General features: G+C 43.0%; 1 protein-coding gene across 1 annotated transcript in view; it reads right to left on the bottom strand.

Moving 5' to 3' along the window:
* LOC310701103 (vomeronasal type-2 receptor 26-like) overlaps positions 1-16,596 on the bottom strand; it is a 255,322-nt gene that overhangs the window by 66,919 nt on the left and 171,807 nt on the right. The gene's annotated exons all lie outside the window — the stretch shown is intronic.

A 16,596-nucleotide genomic window follows, 5' to 3' on the forward strand; every position in this document is an offset into this window, starting at 1 on the left:
TTTTTATTCTCTTGCAACCCGTGACTTACTCAAAATTTTGTGTTTTCTCAAAAGCTCTCCTGTGCAGTTTTTGGCAGTGGGTTAGGAAGCATCCATCAAGAGAGAGTGAGCAGAGCTGGTGGTGCTGGAGAGACAGAGTAAGAAAAAGAGAATAGCAGATAGATGTCTCTGTCCAGGAGAAAATATGGATATCCCTTCCAGGAGGAAAGTGAAGTAACTTAATTGCAGAACACCTGCTTTCCATGCAGATGGTCCCAGGTTCAATCCCCAGCATCTCCAGTTGGGACTGGGTGAATGTCTCCTGTTTAAAACCCCGGAGGACCACAACCCATCAGTGTAGACCCTATGGAACTTGTTCCGAGTTTCCCAAACTTGGGTCTCCAGCTGTTTTTGGACTACAGCTCCCATCATCCTTAGCTAGCCGTACCAGTGGTTAGGGAATATGGGAACTGTAGTCCAAAAACAGCTGGAGAACCATGTTTCGGAAACCATGAGCTAGGTGGACTAATGGCCTGATTCTGTATCCTGAGGATTTCTGTGTTCCTAAAAGCAGGATCCCCACTTGTTACTTTCTGTACACATTTCTCTGGATATTTCCTGCAGAGGCTCAGGGAAGCCAAGGGCCAGTGTGGTGTAGTGGTTAAGAGCGGTAGATTCGCAATCTGGGGAACCGGGTTCGCGTCTCCGCTCCTCCACATGCAGCTGCTGGGTGACCTTGGGCCAGTCACACTTCTCTGAAGTCTCTCAGCCTCACTCACCTCACAGAGTGTTTGTTGTGGGGGAGGAAGGGAAAGGAGAATGTTAGCCGCTTTGAGACTCCTTCGGGTAGTGATAAAGCGGGATATCAAATCCAAACTCTTCTTCTTCAGATGTCAAAGAGAACAACAACTACCAGACTTTTAGAAGACATCTGAAGCCAGCCCTTTTGAGGGAAGCTTTTAATGTTTGATGCATTACTGTATTTTAATATTTTGTTGAAAGCCGCCCAGAGTGGCTGGGGAAGCCCAGCCAGATGGGTGGGGTATTATTATTATTAAATTATTATTAAATTATTATTAAATTATTATTATTAAATTATTATTATTAAATTATTATTAAATTATTATTATTATTTAACAGTAACAATAACAATAACAATAATAATTTCATCAGAAAAAAATGTTGGAGGATAAAAAATCTTATGCTGACTGCTAAGAGAATGAAATAGTACCACATAAGGAGATGTTTTTGTACACTGATGGGGGGGGGGAGGGATGGTGCTCCCATATTTCATGTGTGATCTTTCAAATATATCCTCAAAACTACAAGCATTTTCACCCATAGTCTTATGAAAGCCTCTCTTCAATACAATGTTGGCCAAATGCAGCTGAAGCCTCACTGGTCCTTCTCAGGACACAGAACCTCATCGGTGTGTTCTCACAAACATGTTTTTCTTCCAGCTCTGAACCTGTTCCTTGAGCCACACAAGGAATCCAAGACGTTTCAGAGGGGAAACTTCCTCCCCCTTCACAATTATAAAAAATAATAGTAATTTATTCCTCTCCTCACAACCAAATCTCCAGGGACTTCCCATGAGACCAATAACTGAAACATCAAAATCAACGGAAGCATGATGTAAAAAAAGCTTGGAAGAATAACTGTGGTTTATATACCTCCTGCTAATGAAATGATAAATAAGACTTGTGCCGATGAGAACCTGGTCAGAGACTTGGCTTGTTTTTGCTGCCTTGAAAGCTGCACCCAAGCCTGGACTCCAGTTGTGCAACTGAAGTCTCTATTGCTGTCACAAGAGACTCTCGCTGCCATCTCTAGAATGATATCTGTGCTTGTGCTCCTGCTGCTCCTAATGCCCCATGGAGCCTGTGGGATGCAGAAGGCAAAATGCTTCTTGAATCCACCCAAGCACCGGAATAAACCAATGCATTATTACAGGCCAGGAGAGTACCTTGTTGGCGGCGTCATATCTACAAAAAGCGCTACCTTTGAATCATACAACTTCTCCCAGCCCCCCTCCACCAGGCTTGAAGAGTGAGTAGCTACGTGCTGATGGGTTTATTGTTGCTCCACCTTCACTCTTGACTCTTCCCACCTTCCAGTGCAGCCAAAACCCTGTTTCCCTGGGTCAAACTCTCCCCTTACGTTTAACCTGAGTTTAGTGAACACAAAAACGGAATCATGAACACAGCTGGTCAGTTCATGAGCTGCACCCAGGGAGATTCACACAGTTTCGTGTGGTGATAATGTGTTAAGGAGCAACTCTGTTTTCTAGAATAATTTCGACCGAAATAGCCAATAACATTCCTGCTTTCAGATCTTGTGATAAGAAGCAGTCTGTAGCTAACGTGGGTCTTTTGGGGGGGGAGGGAGGGGGTGTCTAAAAGCAAATACCAACACACAGCTTCTCCCTCTATCCCCAGCATAACTGCCTAGCAGAAAAGTTCCAGGTGTTGCTGGATGTGTGTTCAAAATACACCTGTTCTTTAGCAAGAAGAACGAATTTCACTGTGCAATTGAGAACTTCCTGACAGTAAGAGCTGTTCGACAGTGGAATTTGCTGCCAAGGAGTGTGGTGGAGTCTCCTTCTTTGGAGGTCTTTAAGCAGAGGCTTGACAACCATATGTCAGGAGGGCTCTGATGGTGTTTCCTGCTTGGCAGGGGGTTGGACTCAATGGCCCTTGTGGTCTCTTCCAACTCTATGATTCTATGATTCTATGAATTTGGAGAGAGGGGAAGGGACAGTGAGGGGTCAAGCAGTGTTCATTGGCATGAGGGTCAAGTTACTGGGTATTAAAAATAGTGCTAAGGAGATCAATCAGTTAGTGCACGTACTTCTGCTTTCCTGACAGAACAATCTCTCCTCCCTTCCTCCAACCCCAGGCATTTCTGGGGATTCTCCCACCCCAAGCTGATTGTTGCAGGGTTGCACACAGTGGGGAGTAGATGGGAAGCCCCATTGTTCAAGTGGGGCTCTTTGCACTTGCTCCTGCTGGTGCAACTGTTGAGTTGAACCCAACCCCTAAAAATATTTTCTGCTGGTATTTTGGAAGGCATGTGAGGGTTTTTTGGGTGCTCTGTTTTGTAACTTCCAGTCTGAAGAAACCTCCTCAAAGGTACTGGTAGAATGAGTCTCCCTGGCCTGACACTGCTCCTCGAGACTAAGGCGAGAATGGTTCTCTCAGGGATGAGAAATGACTAACAAGGCAACTCTTTTTCTGCAGCAAAAGGCAACATTTTCCTTTATGCCTAAGCTGGATGGCAATTTAAAATAACATTTCCCAGTTGGAAGCTACCACTGGCAACTTTCCAGCAACACCCACCATCATTGCAAGCTGATTTATGCAGCCTCCAAGGCAAAATCTATGCTATGCTTACATGAGTACAGTGTAACTGGAAACTCCATTTGATTCCAGAGATATTTTCTTTAGTTCATAGCACTAACCCAGGGGTCTGCAACCCACGGCTCCGGAGCCGCATGTGGCTCTTTTACACCTTTGCCACAGCTCCTGGGCGGATACTAGCAAGGGGAGGAGGCACATTGTGCGCCCCGACACTCCCCACTGTGGTGGGCGCTGTACTGGCTGTGACGTCGCATGGGGGCGGTGTGTGCGTTAGTCACGCACCATCCCGACGTCACCTTCCCGCCCGCCCGCTACATTGTAAGGGGCATGTACGCTGGTCACTGCATTGAAAGGGGGCGTGTACGCTGGTCACTGTTTTGAAGGGGAGTGAAGAACACACACACACACAAAAAGGTAACTTGTTAATTTAATGTTTATTTCTATGAGGAGGAGTAATTCTGAGGGGTCAAACAAAGAAATAATAAAAAAGTGACAAAAAAGTTATTTTTATAATGACGAGTTTTGCGGCTCCCAGTTTTTTTTCCTTCGGAAACGGGTCCAAGTGGCTCTTTTTGTCTTAAAGGTTGCAGACCCCTGCACTAACCCCACTGCATCCCCAACACACACACAAATACACTGTGGCCATCAGCTAATTTCACTGGCAGAGTCAAGGCATAGCTGTCAACATTTCCATTCTTTTAAGGGAAATTCCCTTATTCCGAATAGGATTCCTCGCAAGAAAAGGGAAAAGTTGACAGCTATGAGTCAAGGCAAGGGCACATGAAGTCACTGAAGCTTCCTGATGGTTTCCTCCACTGAAATCCTTGTTTCATTCAAGGGCTGGACTGCATATCACCAGTCAAAGCAAAATTTACGTTTATTGACTTATATTGCAATATTCAGAAGTCCCAATGAGCTCATGGAGCTTACACCCAGGTAAGTGGGTATAGGATGGCAGTCTTTTCCTTTCCAATGTAAAGCTTGAGCATTCGGTTTCAGCACTCAGGTCTTTTTTAAAGCAGACAAACTACAGCTACCTTTTATCACTTTTCGAACGCTGAATTAGCATTTATTATGCCTTTAATATGGTTCTTTGAAGGCTGGTGCGGGCTTACTCCTGAAAGCAATAACCTTCCCCATTTTTGTTCCTAACTGGACCTTCACTTTAGAACCCTCCTCACCCTCAATGCAACCATGAAGATCATTATCTGGGGATAACTTACTGTGATATTTATGCTGCCTGCGTAAAAAGTGCATTAAAAGTTTAACATGTCAGAGACAGGAGCATGGCAGGGTGTCACTCACAAATGCTGTTTCTTTGATGGTAGCGAGTCTACTCCAAATTACTGGCACATCCTGTCCTTCTTGTTTGCTGTTCAGGAGATCAACCAGGGTCCCAGGATCTTGCCCAACTTCACCCTGGGATACAACCTATTTGACACCTACTATGATGGCCGACTGGTTTCCAATGCCATGCTAGATATGCATTCCGGTAGGGAGAAAAATATTCCAAACTATAACTGTGGAAGACGCAAGAACCTCTTGACTGTTATTGAAGGGGCTGAATCAGACATCTCCACCCAGATTTCTAGCATGTTGGGCATCTACAAAATCCCACAGGTAGGGAATGGGATGGCCACCAACTAGGGATGTTCTGCATGGGGAAGGGGATGAGATTAGATGACTTATGAGCTTCCTTCCAACTCTATGATGATCCTTTTTTGAAGGATTCCCCTAAAATGATTTACAACAGACATTAGCATACTTGCCTTCTTGTTGTATGAATGCTTTAATTCACCTTCCTGCTGTGTTACTGGGGTTGAGACGATCTGTTAGCTGTTACTCCCTATTGTACTCATAGTTGAGCACGACTTGTATAAAAATGAAGAATCATGCCAGGCCCAAGCTAAGGTGGTATCTCTGTTCTCAATTCTTATCACCTCAGTGTCAGATATTTACTTGCCTGTGCATTTTACTCGCCTGTTTCACTGCTTGAATTTTAGGGGCAGCCATATATTATAATTTGGGGTTTTATTATTTTATAATTCTCTTGCAGGGTTCGCTTCTGAAATGTATTGGGTCCCTCTCTGGTATCTTAAACAAAAGCAAAATGAATAATGTTGTAAATTGGGTACAGTGTCTTTGCAAAGCAGGTGGAGGTACCATTTAGTGGAACTGACTGGAAAAGAAATAGCATTTTTGGCAGCACATTCATTTTAATCGCTGCTATTTTCCCTAGCAATGAGAGATTCATTCTGCTCCATATTTCTAGATTTCTTTTTACCTCAAGCCAATTATTTTCGTAGTTATTTTTGTATAAATTTATATTTCTTGATGTTAGCCATATCCCTAGATATTTAACCTTTTTATGTCTCTATGTTTCCCCCCCGCTCTCTTCCTTTTCTCACTAGATCAGTTCGGGCTTTTCTCTTAATGATAAAACACAGTTCCCTTTTGCCTACCGGATGATCCCCAAGGAAGAAACTCAGTATATGGGGATTATCAAGTTGCTTCTGCATTTTGGATGGACATGGATTGGCCTCTTTGCTCCAGACAATTATAATGGAGAAAGTTTCTTAAATGCCTTGACTCCTTTGATGGTTACCAGTGGAATTTGTGTTGCCTTCACAGAAAGAATTACACAGAAGGCGCTATATGAAATTTTTTTACAGGGTGAACCACCTGACGTGTGGACACTAGTCAATGTATTGGTTTTCTTTGGAGACTCTCACTATGATTTTGGGTCGATCATCAGGGTACAAATGCTCCTTGAAAAGAGGCAAACCGGGAAAAGAATCTGGGTCACAACAGCTTTTCAGGACATGAACTCGAATTTGTCTCATCACATTGATTCCTTCAGGTACACCCATGGTTCTCTGTCTTTTGCAATAAAAACCAGAAAAAGGACAAAATATGAATACTATGCGCCGTTGTCTTTTGTAACAAGTCGGTTTTGGAGTCAATCATTTCATTGTTTCTGTCCATCCATGGAAGGTTGGACAACATGTACAGAGAAGAGGAAACTGGTGATTCTCCCCCAAGAGGAGATTGAAAGGGCCCTGTCTCAAGACAGCTACATCATTTACAACAGTGTCCAAGCTGTGGCATTTGCCTTAAACTCGGCATATTTGTCCAGATCCAAACAGATGTTGATGGTGGGTGGAAGAGAGAGATTGGAACTTCAAAGGCTGCAGCCATGGCAGGTATTCCTTTTTCAAATTGCAATCCATTGTCCAACTCTGCAACCATTATCCTGCATCCACAATTGAATTTGATAGTCATGATGAAATTCACTTCCCCACCCAATTTCTGAGGCCCATTTGTAAGCCTATGGGCACAGGTCAGCTGTTGGGCATGCTTTGGTGCTGGAGTCAAATGGCGACCCTAATCTGTTTTTTAATTTATTTTTAATTTTTTAATTTCTATACCGCTTTATATTTTTAATAAAATCTCAAAGCAGTTTACAGCATATTAAAACAATAAAACAATAGCTGGGTGATGTTCCTCTGGCCTCATGAGAAGAGTCTTCAGTGCCTAGGCCAGGTGGAAAAGGCCTTGTGGAAAGTGGCCTTCACACTCTCATCTGGGCGATGTTCCTCCAGTCTCATGAGGAGCCTCTTTTGTAGGGCTGGTGAGTCTGGCCAGGTGGAAAGGGCCTTGCAGGGAGCAGCCTTCACCCTCATAGCTGGGCGATGTTCCTCTGGCCTCATGAGGAGCCCCTTGTTGCTTTAATTAGCTGACCTCACGTTCCCTAACAGTAGGATGAATTGATTCTGCTTTCACACTGAGTTTATATGTGTAATGACACTCCCTCTACTGATCTGCAGTACCCTGCAGCAGGGAGAGAAAACTCAAAATTGCATATCCGCAGTGTCTGTGAAAGACCAATGACTTTCCTCCATTGGAAGTTTTAAAGGAAAGATTGGATAACCCTTGGTCATTGATCCTCCAGTTGAGATTCCTGCATTGCAAGGGATTGGAACAGAGTTGTGCATAGATAGACTTTAGGAAATGTAAATTGAATATTCAGCCACTTATTATTGAGGGGAAGTGTGTGGAACAGGTCTTGGTGTTTCGGTTTCTGGGAATGGAGTTGAGAGATGACCTAACCTGGGTAGAAAACAGCAAAGACCTGGTGAAGAGAGCACAGCAGAGGTTATATTTTCTGAGAATCCTCCGGAAAAATAATCTCTCAAAGGACCTGTTGATGGCATTTTACTATTGTACTGCTGAGGGTGTATTAACTTATGGTCTGTGTTTGGTTTGGGAGCTGTATGGTCAGGGAAAAAACAATGCTGTCCAGGGTTGTAAAGACTGAGGAGAGAATAACTGGGTGCACTCTCCCTACCTTGGATCAAATATATGCTTCCAGGTGCCATAAGAAAGCTGCAGAGATAGTGCAGGATAGTGCGCACCCCGGAAATTATCTCTTTCAGATTCTGCCTTCTGGAAGGATGTACAGGGTTATAAAGACTAGAACTAGCTGTCTGAGAATAAAGACCTGTACAAGGTACAGGTGATTGGCACTGAACAGAGTTCGTGTCACACAGAACTATCACAGTGCTGACTGCAACATGGATCACTCACTGATGACGAGCAAGGCCAAAGAGGACCCGCAGCACAAAGCTGGGAAACAGGATTCAGACCACGAGACATGTGCAACTCTAGCATTGTGACCCTCTGCAAGAACAAAGATAGCCTCCATGACTGTAACAACTACCAAGGAATCTCCTTGCTGAGTACTGTGGAGAAAGCCTTCGCTTGTGTAGTTCTCAACAGATTACAGTCACTCGCTGGCAGGGTCTATCCCAAGTCACAATGTGGCTTTAGAGCTCAGAGGTCATCAGTCAACATGATTTTCTCACTGCGCTAATGTGAGCAGGGCTGAGGTATTCAATAGGCTTTCGTATTTTCTTAATTCTGGTGCTTTCTCTATCATTCCAGTTTCACCGTCACTTAAAAAAAGTCCAGTTGTTTAACACTTCCAGGGGTGGACTATATACAGATGAGAATGGGAAGCTGATAGCTGACTATGATATTGTGAACTGGGTGCTGTTTCCCAATAGGTCTCAAAACAGAGTGAAAGTTGGGAGTTTTGAGAGACAGGCATCCTCAGATTTAAAGCTCACGATTAACCAAGAAGACATTGTGTGGCCCTCACAGTTTAACAAGGTTGGTGAAATTATCTGCATGCATCTTTCTCCCCTGCCCTCCAGTGACATTTTTTTCCTGGTCTGGAAGAAAGGACTCAAGGCAACCTACAGAAATTAAATATGGAAAGCTAAATATGGAAAGCTAAAAACATATTGAAGACAGGAGTGCCTGGTTTGCTCTGATCCATGGGGTCACGAAGAGTAGGACATGACTAAACAACAACAAAAACATCTTAAAGATAATAGTTTTATAACTTTTAAACCTGTTATCTGTTTTTGTTTCTAGCTTTCTGTAGTAGAATCTATGATAGAATCAAACCGTATATAAGCAAATCTACCGAAATACAGATAGTAAAAGCAGCATAGTACTGTTAGATAAAGCAGTCCATTCCCCGAAGCTTGTTGAATTTAAACAGCCTTCACCTGCTAATGGAAGGACAAGAAGGAGGGAGCTGGTCTAGCTTCTCTAGGAAGAGCATTCCAAAGTCTGGGAGTAGCCCCTGGGAAGGCCCTGCTCCTCATTCCCACCAAGTGTGCATTTAGGAAGGCAACACCCCCCCTACAAAATGCCTTTATAAGCCATCTTGGGGCTGGAAAGTACATTAACAATATGCAATGTATATCATATTAATCCACCCACCCGCAAATTCTTATTCCACAGCTTTAATGCAAATTTGCATGATCTCATTGGCATTCTGGCATCCGACTTGCAGAAGTCATCCTATAAATTTCCCTGCTCATGCCCTGCCAATAAATCTACGGATGATGGGCGGTATACAAATTCAATAAATAAGTAAATAAAATCTTCCACATGTTTTCTCTTCTTAACAATGTGTATTCTTCAAACTTCTGTTGTCCCCTTTGTCCTCTGATCTGCCATTTTGGAGCAAAATCATTTACAATCACACAGTTGTGCATCAAAAGAATCATAGACTCATAGAACTGTAGAGTTGGAAGGAATCCATGGGTCATCTAATCCCAGAATGCAAGAATCTAAGCTAAAGCATCCATGGCAGATGGCCACCCAAGCTTTGCTTTAAAACATTCAGGGAAGGAGAGTCCACAACCTCCTGAGGGAGGCCATTCCGCTGTCAAACAGCTCTTCCTGTCAGAAAGTTATTCCATATGTGTAGTCGGAATCACCTTTCTTGTAGCTTGAAGCTACTGGGTCGAGTCCTACCCTCCAGAGCAGGAGAAAACAATCTTGTTCCCTCTTCCATGGGACAGAACTTATCTAAGAAGTGTGGATGGGATGGGACTCAATTAGATTGTCTTCAAAGCCCATGATTCACTTCAAGACCCCTAATTCGTTTTTCTGGATACATCTTGTCTTAATGCTTAGACCATACCTCGCTCCAGGTGTACGGAGAGCTGTCGCCCTGGTTACGCCAAGGTGGTTCAAGAAGGAGAACCGGTTTGCTGCTACGCTTGTGCTCTGTGTGCAGAAGGGACCATATCCACTCAGGAAGGTGGGTGACTCAAGGGGAGAAGGCATTCCTTGGGGAAACAGAGATAAGCCAAAGATTCGCTCAGCAGAAATTTTCTGTGAAGATGCTAAATACATTTTTGGAATGTGAAACCATTCTTGGCTACTGTGATGCTAAGTTCCAAAATGCAGGATTTATCAAACTGCAGGCCAGGAGGTGGCACCAGTGGGCCTTAGCCTGATTTCAGGTGGGATTCTGCACAATAGCCTCCCACTGGCTGTGTCATGGCCTTTTGGCTGGATCAACACAAAACACCAGGAGCTACGTGCAGGCACAGTGCATAGGTCCACTTAGGCTAGGAATTGCTTGAAAATGGTGGAGCAAGGACAGTCAGTCCTCATTCAGCCCCCACTTAACCATCTTCTTGTGTTGCCACCTCAGAAGGATGGTGGAACAGACAACAGGAGAATTTTTTAAAATAATAATAATAATGCTTTATTAACAAAAGACCATACATTTATGTCATTTGTTACAAGGGAAACCTTTGGAGGTCTTTAAGCAGAGGCTTGACAACCATATGTCAAGAGTGCTCTGATGGTGTTTCCTGCTTGGCAGGGGGTTGGACTCGATGGCCCTTGTGGTCTCTTCCAACTCTATGATTCTATGATTCTATGAAACAAAGTTAACAACAACAACAACAACAACAACAACAACAACAACTCATACACTCTAACAATAAATCTTCTTAGTGTACATTTAACTTCCCATCATCTCCATACTTCACTTAATATTTACTAACTTATTGCATAAACATAACCATTCATTTTATAATAAAGTATTATTTCTCCTATGTCCTTATTTCTTGCTTAGCAAAGCTACAGAGGTTATTCAAAGGCTACGACAATAGGAGAATTAGTTGGCTCTGACTCCACCTCCTTTTGGTCTAAGGCTACCAGATTTTTTTCAATGAATCCGGGGACACTTTTCAACTTCGATGGATTTTGTATGGGGACTGATTTATAAATCCGGGGACTGTCTCCAGGAAACCTTATTTTGGTCTCCCTACCTTCTGCAAACCCTCCAACATTTCTCTGATGAAAATAGGGATGTCTTATTCCACCATCATCATCACCATCACCACCATCATCACCATTATTATTTATACCCCATCTATATGACTGGGTTGTCCCAGCCCCTCTGGGCAGCTTCCAACATACAGTATATGAAAACATAATTAAACATTTAAAAACTTTTCTACACAGGGTTGCCTTCTAAAGTTTGCATAGTTACTTATCTCCTTGGTTTGGGGGTCACGTAACTCCATACTTTCCAACATTTCTCCAGTCAATATAGGGACATCCTAAGGAAAAGCGGAACATTCTGGATCAAATCAGAAACCTGGATGGCTTCTGTAAATTCAAGACTGTCCCTGAAAAATAGGGACACTTGGAGGGAAGGAAAGAACAGAAAGGGGATGGAGTGGCCATCACATTTAAGGCACATTCTTTCCCCCCAAGAATTCTGGGCCCTGTAGTTTATCCCTTTCAGAGTTACAATTCCCAGGAACTCTTAACAAACTACAATGCCCAGAATTCTTCGAGGGGAAGAATGTGTTCTGAATGTGCTCTAAAGATGCAGTGTATACACAGCCCAAGTGTGAAGGAGGAGGAAAGTGAGAAGGACAGTTGATGGGAATGACCTTTCACACACACACTCCTAGCTCCACATCCCAGATTGTTAGACCTCTGCAATTTCCTGCACCTTGAGGACAGAAAGTCTTGGAACCCCTGCTGTGACTAATGATGTAAACTGAAGTGAAAGAAATGGCCTTGAGAGGTCATTGGTCATCTAGAAGGCCAAGCAGGGAAAGTGTCTGATGGGTGCTGTCCATATTATCCACCCTTTCTGTGGTTGTAACAACACTTTGCTTTGCATATGATTAGGACAGACTAATTTGTAAAAAGATAGGCCTGGTTCCACTCAGCTTATTCTGGAATATAAACTTTGTCTCTGAAATATATATTTTATGGAATGCAATAGAGTATTCTGGTTATTAGCTTTATTTTAGGACTACAGAAGCCTCTCCCTTTCCTTTCAGATGCAGAGAAGTATACCAGATGTCCTGAAGACCAACATCCAAACAAAGACCAAGATCACTGCATCCCAAAGATTATCACCTTTCTTTCATATAAAGAATATTTGGGAATCCTTTTGGCTTCTTCTTCCCTTTTCTTGTCATTTACTACAGGTATGCTGTTAGGAATCTTCATTAAATACAAGGAGACACCCATAGTCAAAGCCAACAACCGGGACCTCTCCTTCATCCTCCTCATCTCCCTTCTGCTTTCCTTTTTGTCCTCCTTCCTGTTCATTGCTCAGCCAAGAAAAGTGACCTGCTTTCTCAGACAAACGGCCTTCAGCATCATCTTCTCTCTTGCAGTCTCTTCTGTGCTGGCCAAAACCATCACTGTGGTGCTGGCCTTCCTGGCCACAAAGCCAGGCAACAGGGTGAGGAGATGGCTAGGAAAGAGTCTGGCCAACTCCATTGTCATTTCCTGTTCCAGTGTCCAAGTTCTCCTCTGCACCATCTGGTTGGGAATCTCACCCCCATTTCCAGACTTTGACATGAGGTCCCAACCTGGGCAGATCATCCTGCAATGCAATGAAGGGTCTGTTGCCATGTTTTATGGTTCCCTTGGCTACATGGGCTTCCTGGCTGCCATCTGTTTCACAGTGGCTTTCCTAGCCAGGAAGCTTCCAGGATCCTTCAATGAAGCCAAGCTGATCACCTTCAGCATGCTGGTCTTCTGCAGTGTTTGGGTGTCCTTTGTGCCCACCTACCTGAGCACCAAGGGGAAATACATGGTAGCTGTGCAGGTCTTCTCTATCTTGGCCTCCAGTGCTGGGCTCCTGGGCTGCATCTTCCTTCCCAAGTGCTACATTATTGTGCTGAGACCTGATCTGAATACAAAGGAGCATCTGATGATCAAAACTAAGGATAGCATTTGATTCTTAGTACTAGGGATGCAACTGAAGTCTCTCTGGACCATATTTTGTCTTGGAACCACAAGTTCTGTGAGGATTAAAGAAAAAATCTAGAATGGGTCTTATGTCTGTCTGTCTCTAGTCAGCAGATTCTTAAACACAGATAGGGGAGCAGAACCACTGGAATAAGTATTTTTATACTTTCTTGTGTGATCCTAGCTCTTTTGCATGGGAACACTTATTTCTGCATAAATGGTTCTTTCTGTTAGGTGAAGGTAGAAAAATACACTCATTATTGTGGTCCCCCTTCCCTTTCTTTTGCCTTTCCAGACCTCTGTGGATTGGAAGGTAGGGCAAGGCACAATGCTAATTTACATGCACCTTCTTCCTTGTGCCATTATTGCAAGAGGAGAGAACTGGTAGCCTGTTATCACCTCCGGTGCAGCAGCACCACTACTGAGTATAGCCAGAGAGCGGTAATGCCGTCTCCAGCACAGCTCTAGAATGGCTATAGCTCGCTGGCAGAGCTCATGCTTTGCATATGGAAGATCCCATGTTCAATCCCCAGAACGTCCAGGAAGAGCTGGGAAAGTTTCCTTGCCTGAAAGTCTGGAGAGCCATTGCTAGTTAATTTGCTAGACAATACTAAGAGCCAGTGTGGTGTAGTGGTTAAGAGTGGTAGACTAGTAATCTGGTGAACCGGGTTGGCATCTCTGCTCCTCCACATGCAGCTGCTGGGTGACCTTGGGCCAGTCACACTTCTCTGAAGTCTCTCAGCCCCACTCACCTCACAGAGTGTTTGTTGTGGGGGAGGAAGGGAAAGGAGAATGTTAGCCGCTTTGAGACTCCTTTGGGTCGTGATAAAGCGGGATATCAAATCCAAACTCTTCTACATGGGCCAGTTTACTGACTCAGTATAAGGCAGCTTTGTAGCTCCCAAGAGGGAGCCATTGGCCCTGTTGAGCTGCCAGCTCCAGTCTGGATTGTCTTGGAAGGTGATTTGTGTAAATTGAGCTTCTTCTTCATCAGCTCAAGTGTAAGAGAAACCAGCTGTTTTGTCTCAAGGCCCCCAGTTTTTCCTCCAGATATGTTTTCTTCACTTTGGGGTGTACACCAAATCCAGTTCTTAAAAGAAAACATCATTTGGTGTAATCCTGTTCCTGCCAAAGACAGAGAATGCCACCCTCTTTGCTCTTTGTTACTTCGGCCCAGTTGTCGCATTTGCATTGTCCTGCCTTTTAGGGCACAGAGAAATATCTTTTTGTAGATGCCGAAACATACTTGATTTACAAAATAAAAACAGAGTTCATTTAATGTGTTTGTTTTATACATATATCTTTGCTCATTGCACAATGATTCATTAAGGGGGCAAACAACACACAATTGCTTTTGCTGGTTTGCCTTTATTTGCAGCTGTTTCATACCCAGATGTATTTTATTCCAAACGTACTGAATGAAGCTTAAGACAGTTTCATACTAAACACATCTTCTGTTGCTGCTGTTCCTCTACAGAGGACTTGGGTGCATTGATGAAACTATCTAACTAAATAACTATCTAACTAACTAACTAACCAACCAAATAACTAACTAATTTACTTACTTATTGCTGCAACTGCAATTCCTTTAACAGAAATGAGTGTCTTTTTTATTTTTTAAATGCTTTTTTCGTTTTGAAAGAGAAAACATAGCACAACAAAGAAAAACAAATCAGATATGTCGTACTCAACAAAAAGCAATCTGAAAAAAGTTACATTTCTTACATCCAGAATTTAGTTAATTCTTCACTAATTCTATGTAACATATTGGATAGATCACAGCATGATCTAGTCTCCCCGCCACCCTTTCCCCTCACTGCAAAGCTTCCCTGCTTACAGGCTTTACCCCCCCCCCCCCCGAATACAGTGGTACCACGGTTTTCCATTCTGGAAGAATGTTCAAGTTCTGAAACGTTCAAAAAACAAAAATTCCATACCGAAGAGTCAAACAGGAAGCTGCCTCCGAAGTACAACTTCAGAGACTGTTCGAAAATGGAAGCATTTACTTCTGGGTTTACGGAATTTGAGTTCCTAAATGTTTGTCAATGGAGATGTTCCAAAACTGAGGTACCACTATACACCTCTTCTCTTCCTCCTCTCCTCCCTTTCTTTTCTTATCTGGCACCACACAGGAGAAATGAAATATATAATTTCCAATGTGTGTACAGTGGTGCCCCGCAAGGTGAATGCCTCGCAAGACGAAAAACTTGCTAGACGAAAGAGTTTTCCGTTTTTTGAGTCGTTCCGCAAGACGAATTTCCCTATGGGCTTGCTTTGCAAGACGTAATGTCTTGCGAGTTCTTGCGAGTTTGTTTCCTTTTTCTTAAAGCCGCTAAGCCGTTAATAGCCGCTAAGCCGCTAAGCCGCTAAGCCGCTAATAGCCGTGCTTTGCAAGACGAAAAAACCGCAAGACGAAGAGACTTGCGGAACAGATTAATTTCGTCTTGCGAGGCACCACTGTATTCATACTCCCGTGAGTTCCCTTTTACAAAGAGAATCAACCCTTGTTATGCTGTGTGTGTTTAGGTTAAACCCTCACCCCAACAGCTTGTTCTGAGATGTCATTCCTACTGTGTCCCATTTTCATTATCCAACAGGATCACCTCCTATGACATAAAGTTAATCCGTCATATAAAAAATAGTTTTCATTGGGTTTTCATTATTTTTAATTACAAGAGCACAGAGTAAGATAAGGCTCAAAAAAGATACAAGAAATAAAAGAAGAAACAAGAAATAGTGCCCATGTAGAAAACAAAACAGAACAACAACAACAAAAGCATTGTGTACATTACAAAAAAGGAAAAGGCCTTAACCTTACATGGTATTTATAAAATGGACTTGTCCATGGCAAGTCTAGATTTCTACACAACTTCTTCATGTGTAAGGAATTTATACATATCTTCAAACCAATCATTGAAGGGAGCTGTATTTTTATTCCTCCAGTTATTATTATTTTTTTATTTATTTATTGAATTTATATGCCGCCCTATACCCGGAGGTCTCAGAGCGGTTCACAAAAATATATATATCACAACATATAAAATCAGGATAAAAACAATAACCGAATAATACCAATCAATACCAATCCTTTTGCTGTAGTTAGGGCACGGAGACTCCATTCATATTGTCCCTTTGTTAGATTCTATGTGTTTGGTATATAAGTCTAACGGATATTTTCCTCTGCAAATTTAAGATTGTTCTGTACAGTCATGTTGATTGTCTTTATTACCTGATGCCAAAAACTTTTCAGTGGAGTGTAATCTCACGTGAACCTGACTTGATTAATTTGCTTTAAGGTACAAAGAAAGGTAGGTCAGCTTTGGTGACCCGTGACCCTTGACCTTGGGAGTTTCATTTTTATAGCACCAAGCTGCATACACTGCATTCATTCAACACTGTATTCACGAGACCTCCCTTGATGAATCTGTTAAAGTTTTCAGCTGGGGTCAAACAGGTCGGACGCCATCCAGACCAGAGAAAGATCACCACCACCTGTTAAAGCAAAGAGCTGATTGGCGATTTTTTCTTTCTTTCTCCTGCTTCCCAGATGGCACAAATATGCCGTTAGTTCTGATCCTAAGGCTGTTTGTGCACTTCCAGTGCATGCATCACCCCAATGCCTGCCGTTTCTCCATGGCCTTGAGTTCCACAAGCTTTG

This window comes from Podarcis liolepis, assembly GCF_965112155.1.
Source record: "Podarcis liolepis genome assembly, chromosome: 2".
NCBI lineage: Eukaryota > Metazoa > Chordata > Lepidosauria > Squamata > Lacertidae > Podarcis > Podarcis liolepis.